The sequence below is a fragment of the Cavia porcellus genome, unplaced genomic scaffold, assembly GCF_034190915.1.
Source record: "Cavia porcellus strain 051 isolate PalLab524CR breed Dunkin Hartley unplaced genomic scaffold, mCavPor4.1 scaffold_6, whole genome shotgun sequence".
NCBI classification, from domain to species: domain Eukaryota; kingdom Metazoa; phylum Chordata; class Mammalia; order Rodentia; family Caviidae; genus Cavia; species Cavia porcellus.
Genome location: NW_026947489.1, coordinates 27,751,067 through 27,766,548, shown reverse-complemented (window position 1 = coordinate 27,766,548; position 15,482 = coordinate 27,751,067). Strand labels below are relative to the sequence as shown.

The 15,482-nt window shown below is 35.9% G+C and overlaps 1 protein-coding gene across 6 annotated transcripts in view; it reads right to left on the bottom strand.

The window, feature by feature from the left end:
- The window catches only part of Ttbk2 (tau tubulin kinase 2), a 160,109-nt gene that overhangs the window by 81,409 nt on the left and 63,218 nt on the right, over window positions 1-15,482 (bottom strand). The window lies entirely within an intron of this gene.

Below are 15,482 nucleotides of genomic sequence, written 5' to 3'. Positions count from 1 at the left end.
ACCTTGTTATGTCTGTTTCTGTAGTAAAACACTGATACAAAACAAAACACAACACAAAACCCAACCCAGCATGGACAATAGTGACCTAGAGAGACCCTGTTCTCAAAACAATAAAATTATACAAACTGCTGAGAACATACTTAGTGCAAAGACCCTGGTACAGTAAAATAAATAAATGAATACATACACATATACTGAGGAAAAGGGAAAAAAAATAGCAGGATTATAATTTTAAACATTTGCAACTTTTGAACAATATATATTTATAAAAAATTTAAGCTCTTAATTATATTTTATTTCTTTCAATCATTTTCATACGGATTTTTAAAATATTAAGACTATCACATAGTATATATTTGTTTTATTTCGGTTTGAGTTTTTGAGACAGGATCTTATTATATAGTTAAGGATGGTCTTGAACTCAAGATGCAGCCCAGGCTAACCTCAAACTCTCAGCAACCTCCTGCCTCAGCCTCCTCAACTGGGATTACAGGCATGCACCACCACACCAATTTACATATTATACATTTTTAAACATGAAAAAACAGCAGTTATTCAAAGTAGGAGACAAAGGAAGGAGTTCACAAGTGAGAGGCTATAAACTAAGAAACCAAAAAGTTCAGGATGATCTAAAAGAGTTCGAAGAGAAGAGGCAGGAGAAACAAGCCAGATTATTTCTGTGTCTTTCATGCCACACTAAAGTGGAGGGGCTGCTTCACCTGAGAAAGGAAAGGCCTTCAAGGGCTGCAGAGTGAAATGTCTGATTTTATTTTTTATTCATTTATTTTTGATCAGTAGATTTAAAGGATAACTGCTGCAGAACTTTAAAGTAGACAGAGAATGAGTCTTACTAGTTGAATCTAAGAGATTACAAATTGCAGAACAGTACACATAGTACAATTCCATATGTTGGGGGCAATAAGGGAGGGAAGTTCTATAAAAATCATATATAATTGTACATTATTTCATATGATTTTATGTACACATATAGTATGTACAGAACAGCTCTGGGAAAAAACAAGATGAACATATTAAATTTTGGAGAAGGAAAATAGGCTGGGAGAGAAGGTTTTACTTGTGTATTTTTTGAGTTTGATTTTAAAATTTTTTATCCTAAATACAATTTTAAAACTGAATATTAAGCCGGGCATGGTGGCTCATGCCTGTAATCCCAGCACTCGGGAGGCTGAGGTGGGAGGATCATTGCGAGTTCAAGACCAGCCTGAGCTACAAAGTAAGCTCAAGGCCAGCCTGAACTGCATAGTAAGGCCCCGTCTCAAAAAAGATTAAAAAAAAACCCTGAATATTAGCTATAGATAATAAAAAAGATAATGAAGGAGCCTAATACTCAAGATCAATAGTCCTATCAGCTAGTACTCACTGCTGTAGATTTCACCACAATGAGGTATTCCCCACTATTTATAGTTCACACCGCCAGAACAGATTTAATTACATTACAATATATTATACTATTTTCAGACATACCAAAATCTAAAGAGTTAAGAATGGATATTTAAGATATTTATAATTTCCACTACAGCCTATTTTTACATAAAAAGAATATGTATTATTCTCTTAAATGTCTTAAGCACCAAAGGGTGTAAAAGGAAAAACTTTGATCACCTATTTCCCTAACCCCTTCTAATTTCAACTCTCTGAAGGCTTGTTATGCTATATGAAATACCAGAATTTCTTTGGGCATATATAGCATCTATAAATGTGTATATAGAGATATACACACACATTCCATTTCAAGGAAAAGGATTTCTGCTCCTTAAAAGAATTTATGTTTATCCAATTTCTCTAAGTAGTCAGGCATGATGACCCATGCTTATAATTCCAGCACTCAAGAAACTGAGGCAGGAGGATCACTATGAGTTCAAGGCCAGCCTTGACTACACAGAGTTCAAGGCCACCATGAACTACATGGCAAGATCCTGTTTCAAAACAAAAACAAACACAAATAAGAAAGAATAAGATTTAAATAAAAGTATATCCATAAATTTTCAGTTTGCAGGTATGGTGGCACATATCCATAATCTCAACCCTTAGAACACTGAGGCAGGAAGACTGCCACAATTTTGAGGTCACCCTGAAGTGTATAGCAAGAGCTTGTCTAAAAAACAAACAAAAATCTCGGCCAGGGATACAGGCTCATTGGCACAACGCTTCTCTAGCAAGTTTGAGGTCATAAATTCAATCCCCAGTACCTAAATAAATAAAATAAAAATTTTTAGTTCCGAGAGTACAATTCCTATGCTCTCCAGTTAAAGGTCCCGTGGAGTAAGTTTCCTTGACAGTCTTCTATGTTGGATAGACAAATGATCTAATCCAGAAACTGCATATTTTTTATATTCTTATAACCAGGGAAAGGAACAGTCTATAAGAAAGGCAAAAGAGGTATAGTTGCTCACTTGTAATAGTTACCCTTCTTCTCAATTCTTATCTTTTGCTCTGCAGCCTATAAGGCAAAAATAAAATCCAGGAACAATACTTCAAGGCAAAGAAAGACTCCCTGAAAATAAAAACACAGTCACTTTCCCCTCATACTATAAGGAAAAAATGTAGTTTCCCCTTGCCTTTACATGGAGCAACACAATTTAATTCCCCATTACGATACTTGGGGGGAAAATCATTTAGTTATCAAAAATAATATTTGCTCAACTTTTTTTTCTTGTTTGCTGTTTTCTCTTTCTTTTTATTTTTTTATTTTTTTGGTACTAGGGATCGAATTCACAACCTTGTGCTTTGCCAGGCAGGTGCTATGTTACTGAGTTACATCCCAAGGCCCCCCCCCTTTTTTTTTATTCTGAAGAGGAAAAAAAAAAAAACAGAAATGAATCAATCAAAACAAAACAATGGGAACTTCCAGGAGAACATGGCAGACAAATAACAGCAGCCACGGAGGCTCTCTGAGATTACCAACTTAGAATCCAGGAGCGGTGCCGTGTGAGGAGTCCTAAGCGAGGGGAGATGTACCCTGCCGACCCAGGAACGAACTAAGCTGAGAGAAACCAACTGGAAATGCAACCCTTATGCTATAACAGGAACAGATAAAATCTCAGCGCGGAAGCTAGAACCCACACCACTGGAAGCCTCAGTTTGAATTTCCTGCTGCCGCTGCTGCGTCCAAATCTGCAGGGCAGGCACAGAGATGTGCGAAAGCTCTGAGAGCGGGAATCTGCAAACGGAGATGATAGTGGGACTAGCAGGGAGCCCTACCTCGACCTGCGGTGAGTGAGCGGAACAGGGACTCTTTCATAGAGTAGGAGGCTCCAGCAAAGGACATACTGGGACCAGGCAGACTTGCCAGAACAGGGTGCTGCAGTGACTTCAGTCACACATTCCCCTCTCAAGTGGGATTGGTGGGGAGTGCCTGGCCTGCATGACGCCACTGACTAAGACTCAGTAAGCTAGCCCAAACCAGGTCCCAGTGCCTGGAGGTGCACCCTAGTGGTGAAACCTTCAGTAGTTAACTTGGAAGGGCAGGCCCAGCAGAGGCTGCTGAGGTCTGTGTCTCCCTAGTACCCTGCAGTGGGCCGGAACACCTAGCCGGCGCAATTCAAAGGAACTGTAACAGAAAAAGAGAAAAAAAAAATGGGCCTCCTACATTCGCTTGTATGGAAGGAACAAAAAGTATGGGAAGAGGAAGCAACAAGAAAGGGTCCTCAATCCTCAATCCTGAGAACACTGATCCAGGAAAGGGAAACGCAAAGGAAGACAAAAAACATGCAATATCAGACACGGCACCAATAGACATAAAGTGATATCTCCAGAGCCTCATAGACGAGTTTAAAAATGAAGTATTTAATGAAATAAAGCAAGATATAAGTAGAATAGTTAGAGAAATGCTAAGCATTGCCCAAGAAAAAACATGGTGGAATGGAAGAACAGAAAAAAAGGGGAGAATTGTTTGATGGAGAAAATAGAGAAAACATAGAATACATGAAGCAGGTTCAAAGAGATTACCAGGAAACTAAAAACTCTATTAAAAACTGGCATAACAGCTTGAAAGAAACTAAGGATAGATTATCTGAATTGGAGAGCAGACTTGTAATATGGGAGCATGAAATGAAAAACTTAAAAATAACAACAAACAGCAATAATACAAAGGCTAGAAGATTGTAAGAGGATCTATAACCTAAGAATTAAGAACATAAAAGAAGTAGGGACACAAACAATGGACTACAAAAGCTATTCACAGAAATAATCCAAGAGAATTTCCCTAATTTAGCAAAAGGTAAAGATACTCAAATGTATGAAGTGTACAGGACCCCCAGCCACCTACAACCCAAACAGAGCTACACCCAGGCATATAATAATCAAAATTCCAGAAATCCAATAGGAGAACAGAATACTAAAAGCCGTCAGAGACAAGAAACAGATCACTTACAAGGGAACACCCATCAAATTACAGCAGACTTCTCAGCACAAACCATCAAATCATGAAGAGCGTGGGGGGAAATAATTCAAGCTTTGAAAGATAACAACCTCCAGCCAAGATTGATATATCCTGCACAACTGTCCCTAGAAATTGATGGAAAAACAAGGTGCTTCCAGGATAAAGGGGAACTAGAATTTGCAATCACCAGTTCAACACTACAGAGAATACTATAGGATATTCTAAAAAAGGAAAATACCAAGACTTCAGAAACAGTGGCAGAGAGGCCACAATGAATGGAGCAGAAAACAAAATGAAGAAGACAAACTGACAACAAACGACAGAAAAAGAGCTCAACAGAAATGAGGCAGAGAAGATCGGATGGTAGGAACAGCTATTTTAGAGAAAACAAGACATCATAATAGCTAGTGCTGATTTAGTATCATCTTGCTTTGAAGTCCCATCCAGCTTTTCTGTCTCCATCAGTCTTAACAGGTTGTATCTTATTGGATTTTATTATATGTGATAATATAAGCAAAAACTTTTATAGACAAGGAGCTTATACAGAAACCATTGTTCATTTTCTGATAGTTAGTTCTAAATACCCTGTAATATTGTCATTCTCTTGAGTGGTTTTACATTGTCTTGGTATGTTTGGTGCTACAGTATACGACGTTATACTCAAAGATTTCAAGGAAAGAGACATTATGGTAACTACTTTTATGTCGGATGTCTTGTGGTGAAACACTATTTTGCTTAAATGATTATGCTTTGACCAGCGCTGTTTTGTTGTTATGCCCTCTTTTATCTCAGTCTCTCTTTTTTTAATTATTTACTTTTTAATTAAGGGGAAAAAATAGCAGGACACATTATAGTAACCCACGTTGATTTCCTATTAACTTGATTTGAAACCCTGTATAGCCCTCACCATCTTGCTTTGACTGATTTTCCTCTATTCTGCTTTGCTTGATAGTACCAAGTTCGAAAGTATAGGTAACAACTGTAAAGACAATAAGATTCATTATGACGCCCATTCCGGTTGACTATTATCTTCTTTTAAAGCCCTGTAATGTCTCCAATATTTTGGTTTTAATCTTTACTGTTTTGTTCAATTTTATTATAACTGATGATATAGGCAATTCTTTTTAAGATAGCAAGAGGCAATATGGTAACCATTGTTGATCACCTGGTATTTTGTTTTTACATTATCTATTATGTTCATCCTTCATCCTTCTGATTTGACTGACTCTGTCCTGTTATGTCACATTTGGTTTTACTTTCTTCAAAAAAAAAAAAAATAGAAAGAACTGTAGGAGTAATAAAACCCAAAATGTGTAATTGTCATTGTACAAAAGAAAGGAAAAGAAAGTGCTCTAAAGAATATAACAACATATATATTTAAGTGTATAAGATAGATAACCATATTACTGAGTTTTGTTGATCACTGAAAAAAACTGTTTCCAGTCCCACTGTTTGAAAGTCTACTTTATATGCTTTAATTTTGTAACTTGAACAACTATTTCTAAGATAACAGTATGTAATCTATTAACTAGTAATTTTCTATTGTTTATTTTTTCTGAAATTCTGTATAACTTGTACCCTATTTCTGTTTTTTTTTCTTCTTCTCCATAATAAAAAAAATTATTTACTGTGTTTCTTATATCTTTGCCAGCTCCTTAGTGAGGCGAACATGTCCTATATAAGTGTTTATGGGAGCAGCTGCCTTGTCCCTGAGTGTACCAGGTGTCTGGCACAGGAGGCAGCCATGCCTTTCTTTTCCTGTCTGAGCTGCAACATCTTTTAGGTATCTTTTAGGCACATACGATGGGCTTAGAACAGCAGATTGGCCTCTACTAGGTACTGCTTCGGTGGCACAAAACTCTGCTTTAAATTGAGCATGATGATGCACATCTGTAATCCCATCACCTGGGAGGCTGAGGCAGAATTTGAGGTCAGTCTGGGCTACATAATGAAATCAAGTCCCTGAATTACATAGACAGACTCTGTCTTAAAAAAAAAAAAAAAAAAAAAAAAAAAACAGAGAATCTGTTTTACTCAAGTTGTTAACTTGAGACTTCAAGAGAGGATGATGATCATTCACAACACGAAGAAAGAAGCTAATGAGATAAAAAGTCTGGAAAACTTTATAGCTCTTTAATAATTTAAATAATGATTTTTTTTTGTACCAGCGATCAAATTCATGACCTCGCGCTTATGGCAGGCACTTATGAACCTGAGCTAAATCCTAGGCAGTAAACATTGACTTTTTTTTTTTGTTTTTTGTTTTTGTTCTTTTATCGGTACCAGGGATCGAACTCATGACTGCATGCTTGCAAGGCAGGCGCTTTTGCTGCTGAGCTAAATCCCCAGCCCCTAAACACTGACTTTTCAATATAATAAACTTCATTATATTAAACATTTCATGGAAAGAATACACATACAAATTAGGCAGAAATTAGATTTATAGAATATTTCTAGAGAAAATCTGTTTTACCTAACATCTTTATATAACTATTGAAAGCAAATGAATAATGAATGAAACTTTAAAGATCCTAACAAAACTTCCTGTGATTGAAAAATATGCTAAATCATATTTTTACAACACACTAAATTCTGGAAAGGATTAGACTCTTCTATTTGTAAGGTGAAGAACTCAAATTTCTGAATTGAAAAGAAACTATTTTCTGGAACATCCAGTAGTACCTATCTTCTGTTACGATGAAGAGTTGTATCTCTGTATAATATTATCTCCAGAGCTAAGTTCTAATTATCCAAAGGTGATTTGATCACCTTTAATGCTCTAACAAATTATTCCAGAAAATCAGTATTTCTTATCCCTACTTAGAAAAAAATATCCACAATGCAGTTATACAAAAAAATACCTAGAAGCCAGGCATGATGGTGACACCTGTGGTCCCAGCACTTCAGAGGCAGAGGCAGGAAGATCACTGTAAGCTGGAGGCCAGCCTGGGCTACACAGTAAGTTCAGGGCAACCTGAACTATCTATTGGGACTCTACCTCAAAAAATACCAAATAAAAAAATTTTTTAAAAAACTTTATATTTTCCTCAGGGAAGAATGATAGTTAGTACAAAATGGTTTTGTATTTGGTAATAGCATAAATTTATAAATTCAAGTGTAAAGCTAGGTATAAAGTTTAAAGATACACTTTAACAAACTTGAAATTGAGGAAAGAATATAACTTTATTTTTAAAAATAAAATAGCACAAACTGAAAATGAACGTAAGAATAAACAAGGCAAAATGCAATACTTAATAAAGTCCACTTAGAGACACATGTTAGAGTAATAGGAATTACTACTGTAGTGGTCATACTGTGGTCTCAACTATTTCCCAACACAAGGTTTCTGATTCTAATATATGGCACAGGAAAAGCTTAAGAAAAACCTAAAATACCTTGCTGTGCCAGAAACAAGGTTGACATTAAAATAAAAAATGGAGTTTACCAGAAGCCACTTTTTTTTTTTTTCAGTACGAGGGCTTGAACTCATACTTATGCTACTGAGCTAAATCCCCAGCCACCTTTTACTAGGTAATAATGTTGATCTGAATATCAAAAAAAAAAAAAAAAAAAAAAAGGCTGCAAAGCTTGAAACAGAATACATAGCCAGCCATAGTAGTACATGTGTGTAATCTTAGCACTCAGAAAGTTGAAGCAGGGGGATCGCTGCAAGTTCCAGGCCAACCTGGTATATAAAGTGAATTCAAGGATATTACACAGTAAGATCTACTGTAGTACACAGTAAGACCCAGTATGGAAAAACAAAACAAAATAAGAACACACAGCTAATTAGGCTGAAAAAGGCTAAGTAAAAGAAAAGCTAACCTAGGGTGGTGGCATTTCAATAATCCTATCACTTGGAAGGAGGAGGCCGGGGGATTGCTTTGAGTTCAAGGCCAGCCTGAATTGCATAGTGACAGATAAATAAATAAATAAATGTATGTCAATGCTTTATCTTATCCTTCTTACACTAAGTATATTTCAGGGAAAAATGTTGATGGAAGAAAGTTCTACTAAGTAAAATGTTCCAGTTAAGAATTTTAGTGTTATGTGCTGCACAAGTCAGCACTCCAGTTAAGAATTTTAAGATGTCCCTCCCCCAAAAAAAGAGGGCTAGGGATATAGCAAGTGCAAAGTCTTAAATTCGATTCCCAGTTAAAAAAAAAATTCCTTGAAAGACTTAAATGACCAAACTTTGTACCAGAAGAAACAATCTGAATATACCTGTATCTAGTAAAGAAGCTAAACCAAAATTTAATAGTCTCTCCAGAAAGAAAATACCTAGTAGATTGATAATTTAAATTGATAAATGCTACCAATGATGGTCATGGTGGCCCACACCTGTAATCCCAGCACGAGAGAAGTTGAGGCAGGAAGATTACCTCAAGTTTGAGGCCAGAGAGACCCAGTCTAAAACACCAATGCAGATAAACAAATGAATAAATAAATACAACCAAATATTTAAGCATTATATCAGTTCTCTATAATCTCTCGGAGAAAGAGGTAATACTGCTAGCATCTTAAATTATATGATACCAGCAGATAGCCTAACACCAAAAGCAACACACTGCAAGAAAACAAAGCTACAGGTATGCAAAGATGGATCAACACACAGAGATCAATCAATGTAATATTCTACACAGTTAAATAAAAGATAAAACCACATGATTATTATCAATAATGTTGGGAAAAAACCTTTGATAAATCCAGTACTGCTTCATCATAAAAATCCTATCTAAAATAAATACAGAAGGACCTTACCTTAAAAAGGTAAAAGCAATATACAATAAACACAAAGTCCACGTCATACTAAAGAGGGGAAACTGAAAGAACTCCCACTAAAGTCTGGTATTAGACCATCATATCTACTGGTTCTACTCCTGATCAATATAATATTCAAAACTTTACCCAAAACAATTGGGCAAGAAAAAGAAATAGAGTGTCTCCCGAGAATCAGCCATGCTTGGAACTTGGGGGACCAACCAAGAAAGCAAGGAGCTTTCCTTCCTGGTAAGCAGTGAGAGCTGTGGGTGGGTCAGGGAGTAAATAAATCAGTGTCTCCTGTTATGCTGACCTGGGGCCAGAGGTCTGAGTATCTCTTGGGAGGATGACATTATGTAATATAACACCTTGTCTATCTTTGTCTTTGAAGGCCAGTATTCTTTCCACTGTTTTGCTTTGTTATGATTGGTTTGCTCTATTCAATATTCTGTTTTGATTGGATTTATAGTGTTTTGTGTTTGGTTTGATTTTGCAATACCTTATTGAATGGAAAGCCATTGTGAAGATGACAAGATATACTATGATAGCTATTATTGTTATCCCAGTATCCTGCTCTGAAGTTATGTACCAACCTCACTGCATTGTCCTTATTAGCTTTGTTCTGTCTTGTTTTGCTGTATTTTACTATCTTTAAAATAAAAGAAAAAGAAATAAAAGGGATACAAATATGAAAGGAAGGTACTCACTTTGGGAGCACATATACAGATATGAAAGAAAGAAATCAAATTATTCCTATGTGCATGATATGATTCTTTACACAGAAGCACCAAAAAAGTTCCACAAGAAGCCTTATAGATCCGATAAATCAATTTCATTTGGAGTTCTATTTTTGTATCCTGTGGAAGGATACAAAATTAATATACAAAAATCGCTTGTGTTCCTGTACATCAATAATGAACTCAACAAAAAAGAAATCAGGAAAATAATTCCATTCACAATAGTTTTGAAAAAATTAAAATCTCACCACATGTGGTACTGCATGCCTGTAATCCTAGCACTCTGGGAGGCTGAGGCAGGAGGTTCTGAGATCAAGGCCAACCACAGTTACAAACATAGTGAGTTATACACATAGCGAGTTCAAGACCAGCTTGCATTATATAGCATGACTCTATCTTTAAAAATAAACAATAAATACCTAAGAAACAATCTAGCCAAGGAAGTGAAAGACTTCTATGATGAAAATGACAAAACTCTGAAAAAGATACTACAAAATGGTAAAACAATCTCCTTCTTGGACTGGCAGCACTAGATAAGTGCTGTCCACTACGTCACATACTCAGTCCCTGACTTTCAGAATTAATACTGCTAAAACGGCCATATTAACAAGAATGACTGACCGATAGATTCAATGCAATCACTGTTAAATCACCAACCTTCTTCAAAGAATTAGAAAAAAATCCTGAATTTTATTTGGAAACAGACAATAACCACAGCAACGCTGAGGAAAAAACAGCAATACTGGAAGCATCATCATATACTATATCAAGCTATACCATATACTATAATAACAAAAACAATACGGGACTGAAATTTCTTTAGACCCATGGAATGGAACACAAAAGCAAACAGTTACACCCACAATCATGTGATTTTTGGCCAAGGGGCCAAATGCATATACTAGGGAAAAGGTAGTTTCTGTAATACATGGTGCTGGGAAAATTGGGGAGCCAGGTGCGGACAATTGAAACTATACTCCTATCTCTAAGCCTATACTAAAATCAAAACAAAATGGACCAAAAATATAATTGATAAAATCAGAAACACTGCAACTGCTGGAAGATAAAATAGAACACTTGAAACCACAGGGAAAGACTTCCTGAACAGGACTCTACAAGTATAGGAAATAATATCAAGAATCAACAAATGGGGTCATGTCAAATTAAAATGCTTCTGTACAGCAAATGAAACAACCAACAGAGTGAAAAGAACATCTAGAAAATCGGAAAAAAAATTTCTCCAGATATTCCTCTGAAGAAATCAAAAAAATTTGACCTCACAAAATAAAAGACCCAGTCAAAAAATGGGCACCTGTGAGCAGGGATCAGCTCAGCCGCACAAGTGCCTGCCTGGCAGGCACAAGGTCATAAATTCTATCCCTTGTACCAAAAAAAGGCAAATGAAATGACAAATGGATGACACATAAATGAGAATGTGTTTAACATCTCTGGTCATTAGATAAATGCAAATTAAAACAACTCTGAGATTGTATCTTATTCCAAAAAGAATAGGTATCATCAAAAATCAAATAATAACGAATTCTGGGAAGGCTGGGGGGGGCGCGGGGAGGAGATGGGGGAAGAACCCTTCTACACTGTTTTTAAGATTTCTCAAAAACCTTACAAACAAATTTCATCTGACCCAACTATTCTCCTTTTACATATGTTCCTGAAAGAGTTAAAGACATATCACGGGGACATAGTCCTATGTTTACAGTAGTATACCATTTAACAGCGAAAACTTGGAAGAGGCTTATTTGTTCATCAGCAGATGAATGGGTAAATGAAAATGTGATATTTACATACAATAGGGTATTTTTTCTGCCATAAAGAAGGATAAACTCTGCCAGGGATTTAGCTCAGTGGCATGAGCACCTGTCTGGCAAGAGTGAAGCCATGAGTTTGATCCCTGGTACAAAAAAAAAAAAAAAACAAAAAAGAAAGAAAGATAAACTTCAGTCTTCTGTAGGAAAATGAATGCACTTTGAGACCATAATTTTAAGTGAACTAAACCAGACACACACAATAAAAGAGAAAAATATGAAATAGGTGTTCTTGCTTTGACAGTACATATACAAAATAAAAGATAGGTAAAACTTGGGAGGCTAAAGCAGGAGGACTGTTGCATGTTCAAGACCACCCTGGGCTACAAAGTGAACTCAAGGCCAGCTTAAACTGCATAGTGTGACCCTGTCTCAAAAAGACAAAACTTAAAAAAAAAAGTAAGAGGAATAGGGAGATGAATTTTTTGCAAAAGAGAAAGGGAACAAGAGATTGGGTGGGGAGGGAAAAAGAATAAAATATTAAGATGCATTATACAAATGTAACTCCCCACAATGAATGTAATTATTATTTACTGTAAACATACATTAATAAAAACCAGTATGCTAAGTTTAAAAAAGAACTTCAAAAAAATAAGCAAATAAACAGAATAGATACTTCCCCAAAAAAGAAATTCAAATCCCCAAGAAGTGTATGGAAAAAAAACATTTAACATCTCTAGCCATCAGAAAAATACAAAAAAAACCCCCTCTATATTGGGACAAAAACTATATTGAAAATGTGGTATTTACATACAATGGAACTCTACAATTAAAGAAAGTCACTGGTAGGAAAAGTCACTGAGTCATTTGTAGGAAAATGAAGGCAGCTGAGATTTATTACGTTAAATAAAATAAATCAGACGCAAACTTAAATATCACATTGTTTCTCTTATATGCGAAATGCAAAGTATAAATAAAGAGCAAAATAAAAGATAATAGGAAGTAGGGACACATCTTTCTCAATAGGGAACAGGATCAAGAGATGGAGGAGAGGGAAAGAGGAGAGGACCAAGGGAATGAAAAAAAGATGTGTACATTATGTGTTGCAAACATACTAAAAAGCAAGGGGCTGAAGAGGATGGATGGAGGGAAGAGAGAAGGGAAAGTGGATATTAAAAAGAAGAAATTAAAATGTACTAGAGCCAGGCTTAGGAGCACATGTCCTTAATCCCAATCCGAAGCAGGAAGATCACTGTGAGTTTGAGGCCAGCATGGACTACATAGCAAGATGCTGTCTTTTTTACATCCTTGTATTAGTTCCCCATAAGGATGTAAACACATGCACTACACAAATGCACTACACTGAGCTCCCATCTCTGTGCAGTTAGAATTGGTATCATCAAGAGTACAAAACAAAACTGAATGCTAGCCAGGATGGGAGGAGCATGTTGACTCTTGTAAGAATGTAAATTAGTACAACTACTAAGGGAATCAGTATGGAGACTTTTCAAAAGAGAGAACTCAGAAACACCATTTGAGCTGGGAGTAGTGGTACACTTGTAATCCCAGCACTTGGGAGGCTGAGGCAGGAGGATTGCCATGAACTCACTGTGAGATTTATGGTGAGTTCAAAGCCAGCACAAATTACAAAGTGGGACTGTCTCAAAAAACAAAACCAAAAAGGAAAAAGAAAACAACAACAACAAAAATAAAACAAAACTACATTTGACCCAGTTAACTACTCTTGGTAACATTCTCAAAAGAATGAAAGACTGCTTGTTATAATATTACATACATACCTATGTTTACAGCAGCATAACTTGCAACAGTTAAGCTATTCCTATTTGAGAAATCTAAAAAAATACATAAATTAATAATTAAGTAATTAACATAAAGAAGAGAAACCAGGCCAACTTCTGAAGATGGAGAAGGAGCTCAGCAGGAAGAGGAGGAGAAGGGAAAAGTAGGTAATGGGATTAAATTTAAGATATATTAAATAGGGGGCTGGGGATTTAGCTCAGCGGCATAAGAGCCTGACTTATAAGCAGGCAGAGGTGAGTTCGATCCCTGGTACCGATAAAAAGGAAAAAGACAAAAAAAAAAAAAAAAAGATATATTAAATAAATATATTAACTTTCTAAACTAAACACCATCACCACATAGCACTAGCATAATTTAAAAAACAACAACAAAAACTCAGTTAAAAAAAAACAACAAACAGCCTTCTGGCATGGCATTGCATGCCTGCAATACCAGCATTCGAGACTGCCATGGGTTCAAGGCCAGCCTGAACTACACAGTGAGACACTGTCTAAAAAACAAAACAAAATGAAACCAAAAAAAAAAAAAAAAAAAAAAAAAGGAAAAAGAAAACAACCTGATTAAAAAAGGAGTCAAAAACTTTGACACTTCACCTAAGATATATGGCAAATAAGCATATGAAAAAATGCTCATCATCAGGTCAAGGAAATGCTAATTAATACAATAAAGAGATTACATGCTTTAATTAGATGGACAAAATCCAGAACACTAAAGCAAACATTGATGAGGATAGATAGAGAGATAGAGACTCTAACTCACTGCCTATTGGCATGCAAAATATATCTACACTTCAGCAGTTGCTTACAAAACTCAACAAATGCTCTCTGTTTCACTGTCTCTCTCTCTCTTTTACCTAATCCAGGAATGATGCTCCTTAGCATTTAACTAAAGGAGCTGAAACAAGTCCATACAAAAACCTACAGGTGGTTGTTTATAGCAGTTTTAACACAAGTACAAAAACTTACAAGCAACTAAGATATCCTTCAGTACCTGAATGGATAAACTGGCACATCTAAACAATGAAATATTATTCAAAGACAAAAAGAAATGAACTATCAAGCCATAAATACATGTGGACAAAACTTAAATACATATCACTATATGAGTAAAGTTAATTCTATGTGATTACAGTTACTGGAACAAGAAATTCTAGAGAAGGCAAAACTATGAACACAGTAAAAGGATTAGTAGTTGTTGTCAGGGAGCCAGGGATACAGCTCAGGGGCACAGTGCCTGCTTGGTAAATGAGAGGTCCTGAGTTCAATTCCCGGCACCATAATAAATAAATAGACAAATATATAGTGGTCCTTGCCAGGGACCAGGAAGTAGAGAGATGAACAGAAAAAGCCCAGATGATTTTTAGAACAGTAAACAAAATATATGTGTGTGCATTTTATATATTCGTGCTGTTGGATAATTAGTGATCAGATGTGAAGACAAAGGACAGGAGGTTTTACCTCTTTAAATAACATTAAAAGTAAAATCATACAGTATTTATTTATTTTTTGATACCAGAATTGAACTCAGGACCTTGTGCTTTACAGACTGGAGCTGTGCTGCTGAACTGTATCTCCAGCCCCCATACAATATTATTAAAAAGAAAAAACTATGCATTAAGACATAGCACAAGAGACCATTAAAATGGACAAGTAATAGATATGAGGTGCAAACAAACAATATGATGAAGTTGTTAGGTGTAATGCGGTTGTTATAGTTGAGTGATGGTGTATTTTAAAGTGTGTCATAAATTGTGGATCATAAACAACTGGTTTCACTGGATATGCACCATACTACTGCTTCAGATTCCAGTTTAAACAATGTTATCCCTAGAGATGAAATTTGGGTCAATGGTTACGGTCCTGAGACTAAGCAGAGTTGTCAATGTGATTTTCACTTAGTTCTTATCACATGAATAAAGCACATCAATCAAGATCCAACATCAAGGTGATGTTCTTACCTTGACAGAATTGTTTAAGTTTGTATCCAGGAAAATTAGGA